This window comes from Lolium perenne, chromosome 3 (assembly GCF_019359855.2).
Source record: "Lolium perenne isolate Kyuss_39 chromosome 3, Kyuss_2.0, whole genome shotgun sequence".
Classification (NCBI taxonomy): Eukaryota; Viridiplantae; Streptophyta; class Magnoliopsida; order Poales; family Poaceae; genus Lolium; species Lolium perenne.
The window spans coordinates 335048574-335070290 of NC_067246.2; positions in this window are offsets into that span (position 1 = coordinate 335048574).

Consider the following 21717-nt stretch of genomic DNA (forward strand, 5'->3'; position numbering starts at 1 on the left):
GACGATGCCTCCTGGCATACCTAGCCAGGTGATCCCTTTCATCATCGTCGCTGTATCGCCGGCGTTGGTCATATCGACTCACGTATTTGCTGAGGAGGTGATCAGAGAGAGGTCGTTGGTATCGTATGTTCTTCACTTCTCCCTCTGTGACGTAGCGCTTGCCATCATGCCGGAGCCGATCGCGTGGAGCGGCATCATCTATGTCCTTGCTACGAGAGCAGCTGCCCTCGTCTCCGCCCTTACCAGAGTGATGTCCAGGTCCTACCATGTTGATACTGAACGAGAATCCTGGTTGGCACCCTCCTGGGTAAGTGCACTCCACCATTTTAACGGCAGGGAAGGGGTGTGTGTCGACTTTCATGGCGTACTGGCTGAAAATCAGACGCCCTTGTTCTATCACCATTTGGATCTGCTGACGCCACACCCTGCAGTCGTTGGTGGGATGGGTGAACGTGTTATGCCATTTGCAGTATGGCTTCCCGTTCAGCTCCTCCGCCGTGGGGATCTTGTGGCCTTCGGGTACCTTTAGCTGCTTCTCCTTAAGTAAGAGGTCGAAAATCTGCTCAGCTTTGGTAACGTCGAAGTCAAATCCTCTGGGAGGACCTTGTGGCTTAACCCACTTGCAGGACACGGGGCTTGCCCCCCGAGTCCATTCAGCCACTGCTACCTCCTGATCTCCCGCAGAGCCTTCGTCTTCATCTGCCTCAACCAGGACCACCGCGCGCTTGAATTTATCCTGGTATACATCTGGGTGGCGCTGTTCATATGCTGACAGCTTCTGCACCATGTGCGCCAGTGAAGGGTAGTCTGCTTGGGAGGCCACGTCCTTGATCGATGATGCGAGACCCACCACCGCCAATTCGACTGCTTCTTTTTCAGTCACACGAGCCGAATAGCATCGGTTCCTAACGGTCCTGAAGCGCTGGACGTATTCTGACACTGTTTCTCCGCGCTTCTGACGTACTTGTGCTAAATTGGCTATGCCGGCCTCGGAAGCCTCTGAGTGATACTGTACGTGGAACTGCTCTTCCAACTGCTTCCAAGTCCGGATTGAGTCTGGTGGTAGCGATGTGTACCACCCGAAAGCCGATCCTGTGAGGGACTGTGCGAAGAACCTCACACGCAGCTCATCTGATGCTGAGATCATGCCCAGCTGTGCCAAATATCGGCTCACATGCTCGATGGGGCTGGAACCATCTGATCCATTAAACTTGGAGAAGTCCGGGAGCCGATATTTGGGTGGTAGCGGGATCAGTTCGTACGCGTTGGGGTACGGCTTGGAATAGCCGATTGTCCTCCTTTTCGGCACCATGCCGAACTGGTCTCTCAAGATGGTACTGATCTGATCCGCGGTGCTGGTTGCCAGGGTCGAACTCTGAAGATTCCCCGGAGTGGCATACTTAGCCAGCCATGCTTGCTTTTCCAGCTCTGAGCCAACTGCAGGAGCTGTGCTCTGGAGGTTTGTCGGAGTGGCATACTTAGCTAGCCACGTCTGCTTCTCAAGATCTGTTCCCGACGCTCCTCCTGTTGTTCCAAGTCCCCGCTTGTTGCGACCGGTTTGTGAGTGCCCAGTTACTGCAGTCTGGCACATATGTGCACGTGTATCCGTGAGGGATCTCCTTAGGCGCCTCATGCAAGAATTGGTAGTCACTAGGGTCACCACCGATCTTGTAGACGACGTATGCCGGTGAATCCGGCACTTCCGGCGCTGCCAGCGCAAATGGCAGCGGTGGACGGGACTGGAGTGGTATCTCTCCTTGGTGAGTCCCGAGAGCTGGTCCTGACGGAGAGTACTGATGCCTCATGATTTCCTGGATCACCCGAAGAGCGACACGCTCCAAAGTGTTCACCAAGCTCTCAGAATGGCGGTGCAGCGAGTGAGCTACCATGAAGTTAATCTCCTGACGCAGGGACCTGGTGCGTTCTTCTGACGGGGCGGACAGGTCCACTCCATCGAGCGCGCCTTCAGGGTTGAACCCTTTCCACCTGATGCCATGTGAGCGGGTTCTGTGAAAAGAGCCGATGAGGTCGGCTTCGAGGAGTGCTTTGACCTCGTCGTACTTCTTCTTGAGCTCCTCGGTCAGGTCGTCGTACGTGACTGGCGTGCCTTCCGCCATCTCAGATGTAGATGGCGATGGGGTTGATGTCGAAGATGGTCCCACCGGGCGTGCCAGAATGTGTTGCGGTCAGAAACCCACCGGCGAGCAGCGACGGGCAACACAATAGAGCCGGGAACAACCTAGGGCTGCGGCTGGCCCTGGTCCCTCCGAGCGACGGCCCGCAAGGCTTCTGGTACGCACGCGCCGATGCTGGTGCAAGGGCGTGCCACCTGACCTATACCTGGTCAGGAAGGTGATGGATGATGCCTCGCTTAGTTTCCTGCATGGCATACACGTAAACATTAAATACGAGCCTCGATCGGCTCTCAGGTTATCCTGTGAATCGGCTCAAAGAGCCGATCCACCCATGATTCGTACGAGGTGCACGAATATATGGTGGTCCTGCTTGATCGAAATAAAGCTAAAACGACCTACTACGATTTAGGGTTTTCACCGCATAATCGGAACATCCTACTCGTGATTGAGCCTCGCGGCCACGCACGGTGATCGTAAACCGACCCTAGACAAGGCCTAAAAACCAACACGAGGTTGATCCTCGGAACATCCTGTCTAGGGCTAGCAAACTACACCCTACGCGCCACTGGATCCTTCAACCCGTTTGTAAGGCCTAACTATGCAGATATTAAACTAATCCTTGTAGAACAAGGAGCAACCATAACGGATCGGATCTACTGAATAACGATCAAGCGGGGTGCCGCCCCTACACCTAAGATAGGTGTAAGGGCGGCTAGACGTCACAGGGTTGCACGACATTAGCATATGACATGAAGAACAATGCTAACCCTAACACGTCTAAGATAACTACGTTGCTCGCCATCAAAAAGGCTTCAGCACGAGCAACGCATGGATAGCGAATAAACCTGTACTGCCTAGATCGCAAGAAGCGATCTAGGCAGCATGATGCTTACCCGGAAGAAACCCTCGAGTCGGGGGAGTTGGCGATGCGCCTAGATTGGTTTGTGGTGAACGTTGGTTGTTGTTTATTTCATAAACCCTAGATACATATTTATAGTCCGTAGACTTTCTAACGTGGGAATAGTCCCAACCGGGCACGGGCCAAACTCTAACTAACCAACACGTATCCTACTATGTTACAGATACACGGGCAAACTAGCCCAAACTTTGTATATAAGGCCGATTCACGTATATTCTTCGACGTATAATCTTCAAGCCCATCTTGGTCGCGGCCCACCTCTGATCTGGTCAAATTCTGGTGATAACACATGCCCCCCTGGTTTTGGAAATGACAATTCCAAAATCATTCTGCTTTTCCTTCGTCGGGTCATGTCATGGCAGAGCAGAACCGCCGCAGTATCTACCATCATGATGTTGTATCCTCACAACTTCTTTGCAAGATTTGATAGCTTTTAATATCACTTCCTCGGAAACCATAATGGCACCAAATCTCCACTATACGCCCTTTATATAACTGTGCCGAACGGTTTGCCACTTCACCCCCTTGCTCTGTTCTGGCCATCGGCATCCAAAAAACCCTCTTCCCCTGTAGCAATGTCTTCCTCTCCCTCCATCTCCTCAGGCCTCTCTCCCCAATCTCCTTCCTCGAGCGAGCAGGAGTGGAACTTTGACCACGTGCCAGATAGCCCACCCGAGGCACTCGTCGGGTCAGATGGTGACTTGCCTCTGACCGATGGAGAAGACGACCTCCAATTCCCCATCGAAGGGGAGCTAAAGAGCGAGAGCAAAGACGACCTCCATTCCTGGGTGAACTCCACCTCCTCCGGCGAGGAGGAGGAAGAAGAAGAAGTAGCGGAGGAAGGGGAGGAGGATGATTCCTCCTCTGCCGGGTATCTGCCGGCGAAGCGCTCCCGCGCATGGGCGGACAGCGAGGACGATGACGAGGAAGAAGGGGAAGAGGAGGGGGATGATTCCTCCTCCTCCACTGGGTACCCGCCGGTGAAGCGCTTCCACGCTTGGGCGGACAGCGAGGACGATGATGATGACGAGGAAGACGAGGCTCCAGCCAAGGACCGGGGCAGCAGCGACGAGGAACTCTCCGGAAGCAGCGCCGACGGCAGCTCCGATGCCGACAATGAGGCCAGCGAGGATTAGCAATGTAGGATTAGTAGTTCCTGAGCAATCGGCTCTTCTTTTGTTCTTCCTTTCTCGAGCAATCGGCTCTTCATTGTAAAAAAATCCCCTCTTATTAATGGAGAAGGCACTTCTCAGCTGATTCTGTCCCTTTCCCAACTTTGCCGATTGCTAAAAGTGAGTCAACACATTATGAGCCGATGGCAGCCCTAGTGGTCTTCTTCTGCAACAACTCGCCACCTTGAAAGAAGGTTATGGTGGCGAGCTTAGCCGATGAAACCCCAATCGGCTTCTAATAAAGAGAGTATTTACTGAATCAGCTGCCCCCCGAGCCTCAGTCAAGGCGAGAACGGCGGTGATTTTGCAATTGAAAACACCAGAGCCGGTCACCTCTTCCAATTGAAAGCCGATATTGCAGACAATCCGTGTCTTGAACACGCAGCTGGTACTGTTGTCTTCGCATATTTTCTCAAGTCGATGTCTGTGCATCGGCTGTGATTTGTATGTATTTTTGTTTTTTTTACGGGCCGATTTTCTATCGGCCCCCAATATCTCACTGCGCATGCATCGCACATGTTCATCCGATTAAGTGCCCCCAATATCTCACTGCGCATGCATCGCACATGTTCATCCGATTAAGTGCCCCCCGAGCCGAATCTGCCAGGTTACTGCGGATATCGGCTCTGTAGTTATCCAAGGCACTGCCTTTGAACGTCGGCTCCGTTAGGACCAATGTTGACTTCTTCCAGCTCATCAGCTGACGTAGAACCGCTGCCCATTAAATCAACGTTGAACACAGGCAGATCGTATGTTGAGGATAATTTTGGCCGATTGCTGGAATCGGCCTCCACGTTGATTGAACCGCTCAATGAAGGCTTGCAATGTTCCTCCATAGATCCTTGGGGCCGATCCCAAAGATCGGCCTCGCCACGTTTATTCATAGGTTTGCTCTTGCTATACTGTCAGGCCGGTGGCTAAGACCAGCCTAACCCCGTCCTTTGTGACGTCGATGCGCTCGCAGTCGTCCAAATTGATGCCTGAGAGTGGCTCTTGGCCTGCTGCCTCCCAAACGTTCATGTCAGCCGTTGAAATCTCGGCTGAGTCATCCGCATGGACGACCTCTACTTCATCTCCATCCCACTGTATTACGCATTGGTGCATTGTGGATGGAATGCAACAGTTAGCGTGGATCCAATCTCTTCCTAACAGAACAACATAGGTGCTCTTGCTGTCGACAATAAAGAATGTCGTAGGGATACTTTTCCTTCCTACGGTCAGATCCACGTTTAGAACACCTTGTGCGTCAGACGCTTGGCCGTTGAAATCGCTCAATGTCACATTGGTCTTGATCAGATCCAGGCTAGAGCGTCCCAATCGACGTAGCATGGAGTATGGCATTATGTTGACTGCCGCTCCGGTGTCCACCAGCATCTTGTTGACAGGCTGCCCATCGATATAACCTCGCAAGTATAGGGCCTTCAGATGCCTGTAGCTTCTTTCTCGTGGCTTCTCAAAGATAACCGGCCGTGGGCCGCAGTCAAGTTGTGCCACAGGTGCTTCGTCTAATCCTAGAGCGCTAAACTCCGTCGGAAGGATGAATACCATGTTTGTGCCAGCCGATGTTTCATCATCGGCTTTCCTTTGTTTGGGACGCCACTCTTTCTTTTGTGGCCGACCTTCTTCGTCCAGGGTTCGCTGAATTTTAGCGGCCAGATCAGGCCGCGCCTTCCTGAACGTGTGCTGGTATAACCTTTCGGCTTCCTCCAGACCACGTAGTCGCTGAACCCTACACTTTTGGGAACGGCTGAGTCCATCAGGGCACCACCTTGGCCGGTGGTACTTATCTTCTTCTCCTTCATCGTCTTCTAGCTCCTCGAGATCTTCTACCCGAGAGGACTCAGCGTTCTTGTTCCGAGGCGGGAGAGGCCCTAGACGCTCGAACACGGACACGTTAGCTACATCCTTCTTCTTCTGTCTACATTCTGGGCAGTTGCCGATTGTAGGCAATCGGCTCATTCCTGAATCCCAGCAGTGTCTGAAGAAGGGACAGTCCCAGTGCCTATCCACGTCGTCTTGCTCTCTCGACTTTTCCTTGGCGTGGCGCTCATATCTCTCCTCGTTGCGCTCCCGCCGACGATGCCTCCTGGCATTGAAGGAGATATGCCCTAGAGGCAATAATAAAGTGGTTATTATTTATATCTTTATGTTTATGATAAATGTTTATATATCATGCTATAATTGTATTAACCGAAACATTAGTACATGTGTGACATGTAGACAACAAGAAGTCCCTAGTATGCCTCTTAAACTAGCTTGTTGATTAATGGATGATTAGTTTCATAATCATGAACATTGGATGTTATTAATAACAAGGTTATATCATTATATGAATGATGTAATGGACACACCCAATTAAGCGTAGCATAAGATCTCATTATTAAGTTATTTTCTATAAGCTTTCGATACATAGTTACCTAGTCCTTATGACCATGAGATCATGTAAATCACTTATACCGGAAAGGTACTTTGATTACACCAAACGCCACTGCGTAAATGGGTGGTTATAAAGGTGGGATTAAGTATCCGGAAAGTATGAGTTGAGGCATATGGATCAACAGTGGGATTTGTCCATCCCAATGACGGATAGATATACTCTGGGCCCTCTCGGTGGAATGTCGTCTAATGTCTTGCAAGCATATGAATAAGTTCATAAGAGACCACATACCACGGTACGAGTAAAGAGTACTTGTCAAGAGACGAGGTTGAACAAGGTATAGAGTGATACCGAAGATCAAACCTCGGACAAGTAAAATATCGCGTGACAAAGGGAATTGGTATCGTATGTGAATGGTTCATTCGATCACTAAAGTCATCGTTGAATATGTGGGAGCCATTATGGATCTCCAGATCCCGCTATTGGTTATTGGTCGGAGTGAGTACTCAACCATGTCCACATAGTTCACGAACCGTAGGGTGACACACTTAAAGTTGGATGTTGAAATGGTAGTACTTGAATATGGAATGGAGTTCGAATATTTGTTCGGAGTCCCGGATGAGATCCCGGACATCACGAGGAGTTCCGGAATGGTCCGGAGAATAAGATTCATATATAGGATGTCATTTTATGTGAATTAAATTGACGCGGAAGGTTCTATGGAAGGTTCTAGAAAAGTCCGGAAGAAACCACCAAGGAAGGTGGAGTCCACATGGGACTCCACCTCCATGGCCGGCCAACCCTAGTGGGGGAGGAGTCCCAAGTGGACTCCCCCTTAGGGGGCCGGCCACCCCCCCCATATGGGAGGTGGAACTCCCACCTCTAGTGGGAGTCCTAGCTTGGCTAGGTTTCCCCTCCATATGGAAGGTTTTTGGTTCGGGTCTTATTCGAAGACTTGGAGACCAACTCTTGGGGTTCCACCTATATAATGAGGGCCAAGGGGAGGGGGCCGGCCACCCCAAGCACCACAAGGTGGCCGCACCACTAGATGGCCGGCGCCCCCCTCCCAAACCCTAGCCGTCCCCTCTCTCCTCTATAGTTCCCGCACGCTTAGCGAAGCTCCGCCGGACTTCTCCACCACCACCGACACCACGCCGTCGTGCTGTCGGATTCAAGAGGAGCTACTACTTCCGCTGCCCGCTGGAATGGGGAGGTGGACGTCGTCTTCATCAACAACCGAACGTGTGACCGAGTACGGAGGTGCTGCCCGTTCGTGGCGCCGGAAGCGATCGTGATCAAGATCTTCTACACGCTTTTGCAAGCGGCAAGTGAACGTCTACCGCAGCAACAAGAGCCTACTCTTGTAGGCTTTGGAATCTCTTCAAGGGTGAGACTCGATAAACCCCTCGTTGCTACCGTCTTCTAGATTGCATCTTGGCTTGGATTGCGTGTTCGCGGTAGGAAAATTTTTGTTTTCTATGCAACGTTATCCTACAGTGGTATCAGAGCCGTGTCTATGCATAGATGGTTGCACGAGTAGAACACAATGTTTTTGTGGGCGTTGATGCTCTTGTTATCTTTAGTTTGAGTACTTTGCATCTTTGTGGCATAGTGGGATGAAGCGGCTCGGACTAACTTTACATGACCGCGTTCATGAGACTTGTTCCTCGTTCGACATGCAACTTGTATTGCATAAGAGGCTTTGCGGGTGTCTGTCTCTCCTACTATAGTGAAGATTCAACTTACTCTTCTATTGACAACACTAGTATCACCGTTGTGGTTCATGTTCGTAGGTAGATTAGATCTTACTCGAAAACCCTAAACCACGTAAAATATGCAAACCAAATTAGAGGCGTCTAACTTGTTTTTGCAGGGTTTGGTGATGTGATATGGCCATAATATGATAATGAATATGTATGAGATGATCATTATTGTATTGTGGCAACCGGCAGGAGCCTTATGGTTGTCTTTAATTTTCATGTTGAGTAGTATTTCAAAGTAGTTGTAATAGTTGCTACATGAGGTGAACAACCATGAAGACGGCGCCATGAACCTTGACGCTACGCCGATGATGATGGAGATCATGCCCGTTGATGATGGAGATCATGTCCGTGCTTTGGAGATGAAGATCGAAGGCGCAAAGACAAAAGGGCCATATCATATCACATATGAATTGCATGTGATGTTAATCCTTTATGCATCTTATTTTGCTTAGAACGCGACGGTAGCATTATAAGATGATCCCTCACATTAATATCAAGATAATAAAGTGTTCTCCCCTCGTATGCACCGTTGTAACAGTTCGTCGTTTCAAAGCATCTCGTGATGATCGGATGTGATAGATTCAACGATTCACATACAACGGGTGTAAGCCATGTTGCACACGCGGAATACTTGGGTTTGCTTGACGAGCCTAGCATGTACAGACATGGCCTCGGGACAACGGAAACCGAAAGGTTGAACACGAGTCATATGGATGATATGATCAACATGTTGATGTTCACCATTGAAGCTACATCATCTCACGTGATGATCGGTTTTTGGTGTAGTGAATTTGGATCGTGTACCACTTAACAACTATGAGGGATGTTGTATTAAGTGGGAGTTCATTAGTAATTAGATTAAAACATGAACTAATTATCATAAACATAGTCTGAGTAGTATTTTGAATTAATTTTGTAGTATTGGCATCCGTTTACTACTATGCGCTAGTCTTGTTATTGAGATAGAAATACTGTTAAAATCTGACAAGAAACTTTACGGATTAGTACCGTATTGTTAAAGAATCAAGAATTGATTAAGTCCTATTGCAAACTTTTAGTAAACCTCACATTGTTGATTCAAAGAGCTATGGTTTCAATTAGTACCTAAAGTTATCTTGTCTCCGTGAAACTTGAAGTTCAAATCTGTTTGAAAAGTAAGGAGCTGAAAATTTAATTTTCAGAAATAATCAAGGTATGAGATATATGTGATATCTAAGACCTTATTGCAAGATGATAGAATATAAATTCAGTGAGACTACATAAACTCATAAGTTTTATGGGAATGTATGAAGGTTGAAGACGCCAGACGTCACAATCCTCCAACTATTGGGGCACTAATAATATTCGCATATCCATGAAGTTATCATCCTTAGTATGCACCGTTGCTAAGACTCGTCGTTTTGAAGCATCACGTGATGATCGGGTGTTATAGATTCTACGTGTGCTTACAACGGATGCAAGCCAGATTTGCACATGCGAATACTAAGGTTAAACTTTATGAGCCTAGCATGTACAGACATGGTCTCAAAAAGGGTTGTCATGAATTGATGGATAAAATTATGAGTGAAATTGTTCATCATAGTTACTAATAAGTGAAATCTAGAACACTTGTCATATGATGATCAACTTCAAAGTAAGAATCTCAAGGTTATTGGTATTTCACCAACAAACCTAGAAGTTATTGATGTTGAAGTGTTTTTCTGAATAATGAGGAAAGCTAAAAGAGAAACTGCAAAAGATATTCTGGCAAAAAGATAAGAAAAGACTAGAAAGTCTAGCTCAGGTGTATATAAATGATATACATGTTATGGTTGTATTCCTAGTTAAGTCACACAATGAAATTCTTGGGTATTTGTACCATATTGGTTGGTATGAAGTGTCATACAAAACAACGCAATACAAGAACACATTGGCCTACGTGACTGACAAGGAATATGATAAGAATGCACGTCTGGAACAAAAATAAAGTGTTATTATGTTCGTCGTTGGCATTCTATCTAGCCCTTAGAATTTATAATAAAGAACTTAATAATTGTTATTTTGCTCTGGTCAAATGAAAACAATGAGTTGTTCAAATTATGACATTACTCCATGTACGATGGATAAGTTATTATAAATCTTAATGGTGAAACACACATACATAACACTGACGCTAAAATGCCATAAGGCAAATGATTTGAATTCCACTTATTTGTGGAACCGCCATTTAGGTCATGTTAGAAAGGAACGCATAAAGGAACTCCATGCAAATGGATTTTTGGAGTCATTTGATTTTTGAATCATTTGGCGCTTGCAAATCTTTTCTAAAGAGAATGATTAAAATACCGTTCATAGGCCAAAAGTTGAACGGGCAACTAACTTAGTGGAAAAATACATGATGATGTATGCGGTTCACTGGGCATAGTTGTGTGCGGGAGATTCTTCTACTTCATGAAAACTTTCAACAATGAATTGAGTATATATGTGGATATATTCAATAAGGAAGAAGTTTGAAACATTTGAATAGATTCAAATAAATTTCAGCATGAAGTGGAAATCATCGTAATAGAAAAGTCAAATATCTATGATTGGATCATGGTGGAAATATTTGAATTACGAGTTTTAGCGAACATCAAAGATAGTCATGAAATTGTTCTACAACTCACATTTCTTGAAGTATCATAATGATGATATAGTATCCGAGAGATGTATCCAAATCTTGTTGGATTAATGATGAGATAAAATATTATGACGCCATTATATTTTTGTGTGGATTATGCTTTAGTGACTACCGCTTTCACACTGAATAGAGCATCATCATGATCCATTGAAATGACACCATACGAGTTATGGCATGGGTATAAACCCTAATAGTCCTTTCTTTAAAATTTTGGTCTAAGAGTTTACAACCAAAATCGGATGAATGTCTTTGTTGGTTATCCCAGAGACTTAATTGGGAATTTTTCCCACGAGACAAAGACAAAAGTGTTTTTCAATGTTTCTTATTTACGAGAAATTGTTTCTAGTGAAGTATTTGAGTGGGAGGACAATATAATTTGATAAGGTTTATGAACCTGAGCATAATGATCAGAGTAGCGCAGCATCGGAATTGGTTTTGGAAGCGGCCACAACGATCATGGCTCCCATGACTACAAAGTGTTTTAGTCATGGAGATCGAAGTGCATATTGAACCTTGTAGGTATGGTTTACTTTGTGATCAAATAAATGATTTGTGGACAAATGATTGATTTTGAACAATGATAAACCAACTACAAACAAAGAAGTTATGATGGGCCCTGACTCCGTTAAAATGGCCATGCGCCATGAAATCCATAATAGATGAATACTTTTTGAAAGTAAATGGATCTATAGACTTGGATGAAATATCCTTGAAGAAGCTCGACTTGTCGAAAAATTGTTTACGACAAAGTTCAAAGAGTTGACTACGATAAGATTAGATCTTCCGTAGAAATGCTTATAGTCTATATGGATTATTCTAGTAGGATGGCAAAATACATTACTTATCAGAAGTATAGGTGTATACAAGATACAACCAAGAGTTTTGCTGGTCCATGGAATATTAGATAGGTATACAAACTTCAATTTGATGAAGTGAGTATCGCGGAGTTTGAATCTTCACCAGATGAAATAGTCAAAGTTTTTGATTTCATCAGAGACGATGAAGAGGCTTGCATTTGCAAGAAATTGAGTGGGAGCGCTAAGACATATTTATAATACTTTATGTAGGTGACATATAGTTGGTTATAAATAATGTAATTATATACTTGATTAAAAAGGTTTCATTGAGAAATTAACTTCAATGAAAAGATATGGACTGAAACAAATTTAGTGTCAAGATCTATGAAGATAGATTGAAACACAAAATAAGTTTAAGTCTAAGTACATAGAATGGATATTGAAATAGTTCAATATAGAAATATTAAGAAGATGTTCTTGTCATGTGAAGTTTTAACAAGACTTGAGTGTATCTGACACTCAATGAGTAAAAACACATGAGTGATTATAGATCACGAATAATATGTACACAATCAGATATCCTATGCTCTAAGAGTGTTATGAGCATGATTCATGTGATGATCACTGAAAAACAGTAAGAATATTCTTGAGTACTTAAGAAGAACCAAGTATACATATATAGTTTTATATGGAGAAATGACAAAACAAATCGCTGTAAGGTGTTGCACCGATACTAATTTTGTCACATATGAAAATAAAATTTCAAATCTCAAATTAGACTAAGTGTTGTTTAAAAGGTAGCACAATGAGCTAGAAGTTGTCTATGCTAGATTTAGAAGAGTTCTAAATATTGTGATGGATTCTACAAAAGAAGGCAGAGTATATCATTGTTTTGACAATAACAAAGGATGTTAAGTCAAGAAGTTCTTTGAGAACTTGGTGTAGTTCCGATAGTGTTAGAACTTTGAAGCTATATTGTGTGTGACAATATTAGTGACATATTTCAGACCGCGGAATTAAGGTTCCACCAGAAGACCAAACATATTTAATGCCGACTCATTTGGAAATGAGTGATGCGTTAAGACGCAAATGAATTACAAAATACATACATTTCTGAACGTGTCAGATCCGTTGACTAAAACCTCTCCCGTGAGCAAAACATGATAAAGCACCGGAAGACCAAGGTGTTATATCTTTACAAATGTAAACTAGATTATTGACTCTAGTGCAAGTGGGAGACTGAAGGAGATATGCCCTAGAGGCAATAATAAAGTGGTTATTATTTATATCTTTATGTTTATGATAAATGTTTATATATCATGCTATAATTGTATTAACCGAAACATTAGTACATGTGTGATATGTAGACAACAAGAAGTCCCTAGTATGCCTCTTAAACTAGCTTGTTGATTAATGGATGATTAGTTTCATAATCATGAACATTGGATGTTATTAATAACAAGGTTATATCATTATATGAATGATGTAATGGACACACCCAATTAAGCGTAGCATAAGATCTCGTCATTAAGTTATTTGCTATAAGCTTTCGATACATAGTTACCTAGTCCTTATGACCATGAGATCATGTAAATCACTTATACCGGAAAGGTACTTTGATTACACCAAACGCCACTGCGTAAATGGGTGGTTATAAAGGTGGGATTAAGTATCCGGAAAGTATGAGTTGAGGCATATGGATCAACAGTGGGATTTGTCCATCCCAATGACGGATAGATATACTCTGGGCCCTCTCGGTGGAATGTCGTCTAATGTCTTGCAAGCATATGAATAAGTTCATAAGAGACCACATACCACGGTACGAGTAAAGAGTACTTGTCAGGAGACGAGGTTGAACAAGGTATAGAGTGATACCGAAGATCAAACCTCGGACAAGTAAAATATCGCGTGACAAAGGGAATTGGTATCGTATGTGAATGGTTCATTCGATCACTAAAGTCATCGTTGAATATGTGGGAGCCATTATGGATCTCCAGATCCCGCTATTGGTTATTGGTCGGAGTGAGTACTCAACCATGTCCACATAGTTCACGAACCGTAGGGTGACACACTTAAAGTTGGATGTTGAAATGGTAGTACTTGAATATGGAATGGAGTTCGAATATTTGTTCGGAGTCCCGGATGAGACCCCGGACATCACGAGGAGTTCCGGAATGGTCCGGAGAATAAGATTCATATATAGGATGTCATTTTATGTGAATTAAATTGACGCGGAAGGTTCTATGGAAGGTTCTAGAAGGTTCTAGAAAAGTCCGGAAGAAACCACCAAGGAAGGTGGAGTCCACATGGGACTCCACCTCCATGGCCGGCCAACCCTAGTGGGGGAGGAGTCCCAAGTGGACTCCCCCTTAGGGGGCCGGCCACCCCCCCCATATGGGAGGTGGAACTCCCACCTCTAGTGGGAGTCCTAGCTTGGCTAGGTTTCCCCTCCATATGGAAGGTTTTTGGTTCGGGTCTTATTCGAAGACTTGGAGACCAACTCTTGGGGTTCCACCTATATAATGAGGGCCAAGGGGAGGGGGCCGGCCACCCCAAGCACCACAAGGTGGCCGCACCACTAGATGGCCGGCGCCCCCTCCCAAACCCTAGCCGCCCCCTCTCTCCTCTATAGTTCCCGCACGCTTAGCGAAGCTCCGCCGGACTTCTCCACCACCACCGACACCACGCCGTCGTGCTGTCGGATTCAAGAGGAGCTACTACTTCCGCTGCCCGCTGGAACGGGGAGGTGGACGTCGTCTTCATCAACAACCGAACGTGTGACCGAGTACGGAGGTGCTGCCCGTTCGTGGCGCCGGAAGCGATCGTGATCAAGATCTTCTACACGCTTTTGCAAGCGGCAAGTGAACGTCTACCGCAGCAACAAGAGCCTACTCTTGTAGGCTTTGGAATCTCTTCAAGGGTGAGACTCGATAAACCCCTCGTTGCTACCGTCTTCTAGATTGCATCTTGGCTTGGATTGCGTGTTCGCGGTAGGAAATTTTTTGTTTTCTATGCAACGTTATCCTACAGGCATACCTAGCCAGGTGATCCCTTTCATCATCGTCGCTGTATCGCCAACGTTGGTCATATCGACTCACGTATTTGCTGAGGAGGTGATCAGAGAGAGGTCGTTGGTATCGTATGTTCTTCACTTCTCCCTCTGTGACGTAGCGCTTGCCATCATGCCGGAGCCGATCGCGTGGAGCGGCTTCATCTATGTCCTTGCTACGAGAGCAGCTGCCCTCGTCTCCGTCCTTACCAGAGTGATGTCCAGGTCCTACCATGTTGATACTGAACGAGAATCCTGGTTGGCACCCTCCTGGGTAAGTGCACTCCACCATGTTAACGGCGGGGAAGGGGTGTGTGTCGACTTTCATGGCGTACAGGCTGAAAATCAGACGCCCTTGTTCTATCGCCATTTGGATCTGCTGATGCCACACCCTGCAGTCATTGGTGGGATGGGTGAACGTGTTATGCCATTTGCAGTATGGCTTCCCGTTCAGCTCCTGCGCCGTGGGGATCTTGTGGCCTTTGGGTACCTTTAGCTGCTTCTCCTTAAGTAAGAGGTCGAAAATCTGCTCAGCTTTGGTAACGTCGAAGTCAAATCCTCTGGGAGGACCTTGTGGCTTAACCCACTTGCAGAACACGGGGCTTGCCCCCCGAGTCCATTCAGCCACTGCTACCTCCTGATCTCCCGCAGAGCCTTCGCCTTCATCTGCCTCAACCAGGACCACCGCGCGCTTGAATTTATCCTGGTATACATCTGGGTGGCGCTGTTCATATGCTGACAGCTTCTGCACCATGTGCGCCAGTGAAGGGTAGTCTGCTTGGGAGGCCACGTCCTTGATCGATGATGCGAGACCCACCACCACCAATTCGACTGCTTCTTTTTCAGTCACACGAGCCGAATAGCATCGGTTCCTAACGGTCCTGAAGCGCTGGACGTATTCTGAGACTGTTTCTCCGCGCTTCTGACGTACTTGTGCTAAATCGGCTATGCCGGCCTCGGAAGCCTCTGAGTGATACTGTACGTGGAACTACTCTTCCAACTGCTTCCAAGTCCGGATTGAGTCTGGTGGTAGCGATGTGTACCACCCGAAAGCCGATCCTGTGAGGGACTGTGCGAAGAACCTCACACGCAACTCATCTGATGCTGAGATCATGCCCAGCTGTGCCAAATATCGGCTCACATGCTCGATGGGGCTGGAACCATCTGATCCATTAAACTTGGAGAAGTCCGGGAGCCGATATTTGGGTGGTAGCGGGATCAGTTCGTACGCGTTGGGGTACGGCTTGGAATAGCCGATTGTCCTCCTTTTCGGCACCATGCCGAACTGGTCTCTCAAGATGGTACTGATCTGATCCGCGGTGCTGGCTGCCGGGGTCGAACTCTGAAGATTCGCCGGAGTGGCATACTTAGCCAGCCATGCTTGCTTTTCCAGCTCTGAGCCAACTGCAGGAGCTGTGCTCTGGAGGTTTGTCGGAGTGGCATACTTAGCTAGCCACGTCTGCTTCTCAAGATCTGTTCCCGACGCTCCTCCTGTTGTTCCAGAAGTCCCTGCTGTTGCAGTCTGGTTTGTGAGTGCCTGCCATCGCAGCCGGCACGTATGTGCACGTGTATCCGTGAGGGATCTCCTTAGGCGCCTCATGCAAGAATTGGTAGTCACTAGGGTCACCACCGATCTTGTAGACGACGTATGCCGGTGAATCCGGCACTTCCGGCGCTGCCAGCGCAAATGGCAGCGGTGGACGGGACTGGAGTGGTATCTCTCCTTGGTGAGTCCCGAGAGCTGGTCCTGACGGAGAGTACTGATGCCTCATGATTTCCTGGATCACCCGAAGAGCGACACGCTCCAAAGTGTTCACCAAGCTCTCAGAATGGCGGTGCAGCGAGTGAGCTACCATGAAGTTAATCTCCTGACGCAGGGACCTGGTGCGTTCTTCTGACGGGGCGGACAGGTCCACTCCATCGAGCGCGCCTTCAGGGTTGAACCCTTTCCACCTGATGCCATGTGAGCGGGTTCTGTGAAAAGAGCCGATGAGGTCGGCTTCGAGGAGTGCTTTGACCTCGTCGTACTTCTTCTTGAGCTCCTCGGTCAGGTCGTCGTACGTGACTGGCGTGCCTTCCGCCATCTCAGATGTAGATGGCGATGGGGTTGATGTCGAAGATGGTCCCACCGGGCGTGCCAGAATGTGTTGCGGTCAGAAACCCACCGGCGAGCAGCGACGGGCAACACAGTAGAGCCAGGAACAACCTAGGGCTGCGGCTGGCCCTGGTCCCTCTGAGCGACGGCCGCAAGGCTTCTGGTACGCACGCGCCGATGCTGGTGCAAGGGCGTGCCACCTGACCTATACCTGGTCAGGAAGGTGATGGATGATGCCTCGCTTAGTTTCTTGCATGGCATACACGTAAACATTAAATACGAGCCTCGATCGGCTCTCAGGTTATCCTGTGAATCGGCTCAAAGAGCCGATCCACCCATGATTCATACGAGGTGCACGAATATATGGTGGTCCTGCTTGATCGAAATAAAGCTAAAACGACCTACTACGATTTAGGGTTTTCACCGCATAATCGGAACATCCTACTCGTGATTGAGCCTCGCGGCCACGCACGGTGATCGTAAACCGACCCTAGACAAGGCCTAAAAACCAACACGAGGTTGATCCTCGGAACATCCTGTCTAGGGCTAGCAAACTACACCCTACGCGCCACTGGATCCTTCAACCCGTTTGTAAGGCCTAACTATGCAGATATTAAACTAATCCTTGTAGAACAAGGAGCAACCATAACGGATCGGATCTACTGAATAACGATCAAGCGGGGTGCCGCCCCTACACCTAAGATAGGTGTAAGGGCGGCTAGACGTCTCAGGGTTGCACGACATTAGCATATGACATGAAGAACAATGCTAACCCTAACACGTATAAGATAACTACGTTGCTCGCCATCAAAAAGGCTTCAGCACGAGCAACGCATGGATAGCGAATAAACCTGTACTGCCTAGATCGCAAGAAGCGATCTAGGCAGCATGATGCTTACCCGGAAGAAACCCTCGAGTCGGGGGAGTTGGCGATGCGCCTAGATTGGTTTGTGGTGAAGGTTGGTTGTTGTTTATTTCATAAACCCTAGATACATATTTATAGTCCGTAGACTTTCTAACGTGGGAATAGTCCCAACCGGGCACGGGCCAAACTCTAACTAACCAACACGTATCCTACTATGTTACAGATACACAGGCAAACTAGCCCAAACTTTGTATATAATGCCGATTCACGTATATTCTTCGACGTATAATCTTCAAGCCCATCTTGGTCGCGGCCCACCTCTGATCTGGTCAAATTCTGGTGATAACAGGAGTATGACTTAGTCACTCCAAATTTCATGTATCATCAGTGGTATCTCGAATCATTCGAAAATGGACACCAAACACATCACAGATAATATAATTCACATGATCCATTCAACAAAGTTTGGTACAATAAATTATTACACATCATTTCTTCCCTTGTGTCCCTGCTTGCTTACGATTGAGCCGTATCCATGGAGCATCCTCATCATTTAACTTAATGCTTGGGTCGGTGTTCACTTTGAAGGGCGGAATTTCACCAAACATATTATAATCTTCTGACATGTCTGTCTTGCCCTCCACTCCCACGATGTTTATTTTCCCTGAAAGAACAATGTGGCGCTTTGGATCATCGCATGATGTACTGATCGTTTTCTTATCTTTCCGTTTCCTCGGTTTGCTACTCATGTCCTTCACATAGAAAACCTGAGCGACATCTTTCGCTAGGACGAATGGTTCGTCAAGGTAACCAAGATTGTTGAAATCCATCATTGTCATTCCGTATTGCTGGTCCACCTTTACCCCACCTCCTGTTAGCTTGAACCATTTGCACCAGAACAAAGGGACCTTAAAGGAGGGTCCATAGTCAAGTTCCCATATCTCCTCTATGTAACCATAATATGTGACCTTTTGCCCATTCTCGGTTGCTGCATCAAAGCGGACACCACTATTTTGGTTGGTGCTCTTTTTATCTTGGGCGATCGTGTAAAATGTATTCCCATTTATCTCGTACCCTTGGAAAGTCGTTATAGTCGAAGATGGTGTCTTGGCCAACATGTACAGCTGATCTACAACATGATCGTCATTCATTAAATGTTTTCTCAACCAACTGCCGAAAGTCTCCATGTGGGCCTTCGTAATCCAGGATTCAGGCTTCCCCGGGTTGTCCTCGCGTAAAATATTCTTGTGTTTCTCAAAGTACGGAGCCACCAAGCTGGAATTGGTCAGAACTGTGTGGTGTGCTTCAGTCATAGAATGGCCGTCCATACATATCGTTGATTTCCTGCTGATCGTGCCTTTTCCACTTAGTCTCCCCTCGTGCCGCGATCGAGGAAGACCAATCGGCTTAAGGTCAGGAACAAAGTCAACACAGAACCTAATTACCTCCTCATTTCCATAGCCCTTGGCAATGCTTCCTTCTGGCCTAGCAAGGTTACGAACACATTTCTTTAATACTCCCATGAACCTCTCAAAGGGGAACATATTGTGTAGAAATACCGGACCGAGGATGGAAATCTCTCCGACTAGGTGAACCAGGAGGTGCGTCATAATATTGAAGAAGGATGGCGGGAACACCAACTCGAAACTGACAATACATTGGACCACATCGTTCTGTAGCCGTGGTAGATCTTCTGGATTGATTACCTTATGAGAGATTGCATTGAGGAATGCACATAGCTTCACAATGGCTACTCGAACATTTTCCGGTAGGAGCCCCCTCAAAGCAATCGAAAGCAATTGCGTCATAATCACGTGGCAGTCGTGAGACTTCAGGTTTTGGAACTTTTTGTCCGCCATGTTTATTATTCCCTTTATATTCGACGAGAATCCAGACGGGACCTTCGTACTGCTCAGGCATTCAAAAAAGATGACCTTCTCTTCTTTGGTCAGAGCGTAGCTGGCACGACCTTGAAACCATTCCGGATGCCGGTCATTAGGGTCTTTCAAACGTTGCTGGTCCTGTCGTGCTTCCTTTGTATCATTTGTCTTCCCATACACGCCCAAGAAGCTTAGGAGGTTCACGCAAATATTCTTCGTAACATGCATCACGTCGATTGCAGAGCGGACATCTAGGACTTTCAATATTCTAGCTCCCAGAATATAGATTTCTTCTTCCACCGAAATGAAAGTATCACCGAAATGATCAAGATAGTTGTCATCGATGAAATCATCCCCTTCTTCATCTTCTTTCATTATAACCCCTCTTTCTCCATGCTTGGTCCAACAATTATAGCTTGGCATGAAACCATGCCGAAGCAGGTGCATGTGAACATCTCTTGAGGAAGAGTAACCCTTCTGATTCTTACAGGCAACACATGGACAGATAACAAAACCCCCCTGCTTGTTCGCATTAGCCACTACGAGGAAATCTTTCAAACCCGTAGTGAACTCGCCGGAGAGTCGGTTACCGTACATCCATTGCCGATTCATCCGCATTATTATAATATAAAATATATAATTAACCATCATGCATTTGTTAAACTAATTAACTAACTACAAACAATAGAAATCAAACAATGAACTACACACATATGCATATTTTATCAATGACACATGAAAGGTTCAAGTTGCTAACCGCGATCGAGGAGGAAAAAATAAATGAGGAAGCTCAACTGTGGCTCCGACACTTCATATCATGTTTGTTTCATGCTCTTGGGGCATTTCATCAAACACCTTGTGTGCATAAGAGGAACCAAAAGCAAACCTAACACCCCCTTGTGAAGTTTGTGAAGAGAATGGCTCCAAATGGCTAAGTGCTGGCTGCTGGATGGGTAAATATAGGGGAGGGGCTTTAGTCGCGGTTGGCCTGGCAAACCGTGACTAAAGGTGGCCGAAGGCCTTTAGTCGCGGTTGGCCTGGCGAACCGCGACTAAAGCCCCTCACGTGCACCAGCTGGCCAGCGAGCACCCTGGGCCCAGGCCTTTGGTCGCGGTTCGTCTCCCGAACCGCGACTAAAGGTCCCATTAGTCACGGTTCGAAATATTTGGGGACTAATGGGGCTGGATGGACGGCCCTTTTCCCACCAGTGATAAGTAAGAAATGTTCATTATAAATAGGTGATAACCTACAAGCATGTGTAGTGTCCCATGTTCAACGCATGTAGATGGGAGTGAGGTTATTCTAGACAATTGTGACCTAGTAATTTCATAATTTGTTTGCACAATAGAATGTCCAGTTTCAACAAGCACTTCCATGGCTTCACTACCATTTGACATGTCTAATATTGCTTGTAAATATATAGATTTTATGAAAAAAGAACTTGATCGTACATAGTTATGAATTTTTGAGTGTGTTTGTCGTCAATAATGGTAGAACCTAAAGGTTTTCTGGGCAAATAATGAGATCTCAGATTTTTTTTTTTGAGGCTGAACAATGGGTTTCCCCACTGCATATTTTTTATTTGTTATATAAAAGAAAAAAGTCCAAAGAGATACAAAAGAGGTGACTTCCGTGCTTAGCCGCCGGCGCCAGGCTCAACTCCGAAAGGATTTCCGGCATGCTGGGCCCCGCAGCCGCCTTCTCCTAGGCGCGTGCGCCTCGCCATGGCCACCGGTGTGCTGGCCCCCGCCGCAGCCCTCTCCATGTGCGCACGCCACCGCCGATGAGCGAGCACGCCGCCGCCGATTAGGGGACATGCGAGACATGCCCCGCCACCACCTTCTCCGATCGTAACTCCGGCATGCTAGCACGAGCGCCGCTGCAACTCCGTGCCCCTGCGAACCGCCCCCTTCCACGCCGATCGATCACGTAGCGTCGGGAAGGCGAGGACGATGGCGTCGACTGTGGCCATCTCAATCCAATTCCTTCAGTCAGCAAGCTCCAGG